Below are 5,063 nucleotides of genomic sequence, written 5' to 3' on the forward strand. Positions count from 1 at the left end.
CTTGGGTGGTAGTGCTTTTACTCTTACCATTGAGATCCGTTCATTGATGCCATGGCTGGAGTTCCTTGTCTACATTTCCTTTAATTCTATCTTCGTATATTATGATGGATGGTTGTAACTTTATGATGGATAGTTATATCTTTATTATGGATGATTTCACTTATTGTATTGTACTTTATTTTATGGATCTAAAAGGGATGATGTAATCTATTTTTATAAATATATATTCTTTTAGCTTTTCATATCTTGTGACATGTATAGTGGATGATTGTGGATTACAAATTTTATTGCCAAGTGACATTTAGAACAATTGTATATTATTTAAATGGACTTTGGATTTTTAATTATTCTTTCATGTGGATGTGTTATTTATTAGACATAGTATTAATTAAAATTTAAATGTGACTCAACATCTGGGGATCCTTAAGAAATGCAATCTATTATGTTTTCTTATGTATGATATTGCTTCTACTACTTTATGTTTGACGTGTATGTTATTCTTTCTTTAAAAAGAAGTTTGGAAAACTTAGTATAACTTTAGGTTAATTCTTTTGGATCCCTTGATGGGGCATTACATTTGGTATCAGAGCTTGAGTTCTACATTGGGAGCTCTGGGCATATTGGAATGCCACTAGTTGTTAACTAGTTGAAAGTAAAATGAAATTTAAACTATTATGTATATCTATATCAAATTTAAACTTGAACTAGTTGAACTAGTTGAACTTCAAAACTAGATTATACATGAACCTAAAATTAGGCAAAATTGAAAATTGAACTTATATTATTTTTAAACATGTGTCTTTTATGTATGCCTTTCAGTGGTCCGTTTTATTCTTATTATAACATCTTCTATTTTGGATATTATTGTAGGATGGTATCTAGGACAAGATCTTCAGTTAGAGGTCGTAGCCTAGGCTATGGTAGAGGCTATGGATGAGGCAAAAACATCAGTGTACATGAGTCTGCCCATGGAGGACTTAATTAGGAAGAGGGTAGGGAAGAACATGTTAGTGAGCATTAGGAAGAGAACCATAGGGAGTAGCAAGCTAACTCTAAGGAAGTTGACTTGAGGAAAATGATGGAAACCATCATTGATCACCTACCTCCTATTCATGGCCAGGAGGGAGCACATCAAGTAGGACATGAGTATAGACCTAGGTCTAGGAGTCCTTGAAGGGATCATTAGAGATCCATTGCAGCTGCTAAGATGAAGAACCTTTAGAGGTCCAAGGTCAAGCACTTTAACGGGTATGGTTTAGGTTATGTATTCGAGCAATGGATTATTACTCTTGATAGGGTTTTTTTTATTTAGGATGTTGACACTAATGTCAAAGCAAGGTTTGTTATTACCAACCTAAAACTCTTTGGAGCCACTTGGTGGACTATTGAAGAGAAGAAGCTAGTCATAAACATGAACAATATCACATGGGAGTTATTCTTGGAAAACATTTGTGAGAGATTCCTACTAGAGGAATGGAACCAACATAGAGCAGATGAATTCCACAACTTGGGACAATTCACTATGACCGTTGTAGAGTATGGGTGCAAGTTCTATGAGCTCATGTTCTGTTCGAGAATTAGTGATAACCCAACACAATTGGCACAACATTTCATTAGAGGCTTGAACAACCTTCTAGTTGGGGGTGTTAAGGTGTTTGAACCTAAAACCCTCAAAGATGCAGCTATTCTTGTAGAGCAGAGTGTTAACCTAGGACATAGAGGTTTTGTGGGAGCACCTATAGTATCAGGATCCAAGAGTAATCAAGGAGAAGGTGGTAGTAGGAAAACTCCTTTTGGAGGTAATCAGCAGTAGGGAGGAACTCATCCTCAAACACAGGGTGGTGGTGGTGGTTCCAATGCTAGGAGCTATCATAACACTTAGCACAACAAGTAAAATAAGTACACTTAATCTACAAAAAGCAACCAATCTTATGCTAGTGGGGTAGGGTTCAACAATCTAGTGCACCTAGAGTGCAGAGGAGTTTTGACAGAGAGTGTTTCTCATGCGGACAACACAAACACAAGTTGTCCCATTTCCCTCAAGGGAAATCACAATTCTTAGACCAGAGACCTTTAGCTTCAGAACCTATGGTTGGAGACATGGTAGATCCCAGAGAGTGTTCTTAGTGGAGTCATAACCTCCTACCAGGGGAAAGGGTTCAATGGGACCCACACAGTATGCTCTTTAGTTTTACCATTCTTGTAGGCTTCCAAGAGTAAGCCTATGTCTAGGGGGGTGGATGTAGTGCCTATCGCTGGTTTAAATTTTGTTATTATTGCCAAACTCTTTTAGGCTAGTTTATGCTTGATGATTAGTAGCATTATCTTTTAGATTATCAAATATTTTTTCACACGTGGTTGATTCTATGATGAGACTAGTTGGTACTATTTACTTCATGTATGCATGATGATGATTATTGTAGCGATTTTAGTGATTTGATGATGATTAGTTAGATAGATTATTATATGTGTTTTCTTATTGATACTTACCCCATACTACATGTGTATGGTGTGCGTGTATGTTTTCATTATGTATGACATTTCTGATGTAGTTAAGGAATGGAGTCATAGTCACCTGCTAGTTGGGATCTACATGATGTACCACTTCCTACCATTGCTTGTTTAGCTTAGTATCTATGTGTTTGTACATGCATGGATTTTATGCAAATTATAGATACAAGGTATCGACTTCCCTGGATTGCCAAGATGAGCATACCCTATCACATTATCTCAATGGTAAGAGAGGGGAGATAAATTCTTAAGTCCAAATCCTAACCTTTGAACTCATTTGTCCTAGAAAATTAGGACAAGTATCTCAGATTGATTTCCTTTCATATTTGTCGTATGACATAAATTCATGATTATAACCCTTTAGTTTTATCTTTTATGTGTTTTTCTATGACGGGTTTTTGTATTTTGTCCTATAGGTCTTTGGTGATTTTTCTATTAATTAAGTTAGATTAAAAGATTAAATTAATGATTTAATTTAATGGAAAATTATTATAATATTTTTAATATTTAATTATATTTAATTAATTGGGAAATTAATTAAATAAAAATAATTAAATTTAAAGGTTAAATTATTAGTTTAATTTTAGAACGTGATAATATTTATTTAATTTAATAATAATATATTTAGGAGTCTATTTTTAAATAAATGCTAAATATCATTATTACTTAAGTTAATAAATATTTTATCAATTATAGTTTCAAAAATAAATTAAAGAACGAAAAATATATTAATTTATTAAAGATATTTTAATTGCATAAAGTATGCATGAGATTAAAATATAATAAATTAATTAAAAAGATAAAGAAAGCAAATTTAATAAAGATATTTTAATTGCATAAAGTGTGCATGAAAACATAAAAGAAAAGTTAAAAAAACGTTAAAGGGTGGTGATAAAGGAGTCCTCTTGGGTGATCGCATAATTAGTGCTCCAAATTTAGGAGAGAACTCCTTATCAGCATTTGAGGATTTATTTTCAAGGGAACAAAAGTTTTGGGAGAACTATAAATTTTTGGGAGAAGGAATTTTTTGAGAGAAGGTTTTGAGAGAAGAAATTTCTCTCACAAATCTTTTGGGTGTTTGCGATTTAGCATCACAATCCAGGTAGATGCTTGTGTTTTGATTCGCAAAGTAAATTACATTCTTTATGATTCCTATATTCCTTGTGACTATGAATTATTTATCTAATTTTTCTTGTGATGAATATTTCAATTTGGAATTATTGGTATGCATGTTGATTTCTTCTACATATGTGGAGATTAAAATATCATTAGATGTGACTCAATGCCTTGGGATCCTTAGGTAATCTGTATGTTAAGTTGGGAAGTGGCTTGCAATGGAGGCTAGGGCCCAAAGTGGTTACTAGAATAACCCATTGTAAGTAGTTTAATAAGTGATAACATTTCATTAACTGAGTTTAAAATGAATTAATAAGATATTGGTACCATAGAAAGTCACTAAGGGGCCAAAGGATTAAAAGATTAGCTGGGTAACCTTAGAGTTGACTCGTTAGTATGTGTTGTTAACTTATGAAAGGATACTAGTGCCACATAGAGACACTAGGGGGCCAAAGGATTAAAAGACTAGCCAGATAACACTAGAGTTGGTTCATGCGATGACACTTGCCCACTAGCAGTATAGGTTTCCTAAGTGTCTTTGTGTGCCTCTGGGTCTAGATGTTGATTTATCTTGAAACCTTTGAGTTAGATTATTTTTAGGGTTTTCTAGACTTAGATATTACTTTTGATTTTTGGATTGATATCTTGTTCGAGACTTGAGATTATCTCCTTAGTGTAGTGGGAGTGGGCCTTTTTGGGTTATGATGCAGTAGGGTGGTAGTGCTTTTTACTCTTACCATTGAGATCTGTCTGTTGATGTTGTAGCTAGAGTTCCTTACATTTCCTTTCATTCTATCTTTATGTATTATTATGGAACATTGTATCTTTATGATGGATAGTTATATCTTTATGATGGATGATTTCACTTATTGTATTGTTCTTTTTTTTATGGATCCAAAAGGGATGATGTAATTTATTTTTATAAATGTATATTCTTTTAGCCTTTTATACCTCGTGACATGTATAATGATGATTGTGCATTCTAAATTTTATTGCCATGTGGCATTGAGAACAATTGTATATTATTTAAATTGACTTTTAATTATTCTTTCATGTGGATGTGTTATTTATTAGAATTACTATTAATTAAAATTAAAATTTTATTGCTTTCGCTACTTTATATTTGATGTGTATGTTATTCTTTCTTTTAAAAAAATGTTTGAAAAACTTAGTAAAACTTTAGGTTAATTCTTTTGGATCCCTTGATGGGGCATTACAACAATATAAAAAACAAATTTCCAATTGATGATGATACAACCCCCCTTAAGTGTGACCATTCTCCCAACAATGTCTCTTAGCTAAATTTTAATTTTGTTTCTTCTTGTCTTCAAGCCATTACAATACTTGCAAGGACAATAACATTTGTTATTGCTTGGTCATTGAAAGTTAGATGACAATCTAGCGATTGTCTCCCTATTTTGATCAAACTCCCTTGT

The sequence above is a fragment of the Cupressus sempervirens genome, chromosome 3, assembly GCF_028749045.1.
Source record: "Cupressus sempervirens isolate cs-2001-9-10 chromosome 3, ASM2874904v1, whole genome shotgun sequence".
NCBI classification, from domain to species: Eukaryota; Viridiplantae; Streptophyta; class Pinopsida; order Cupressales; family Cupressaceae; genus Cupressus; species Cupressus sempervirens.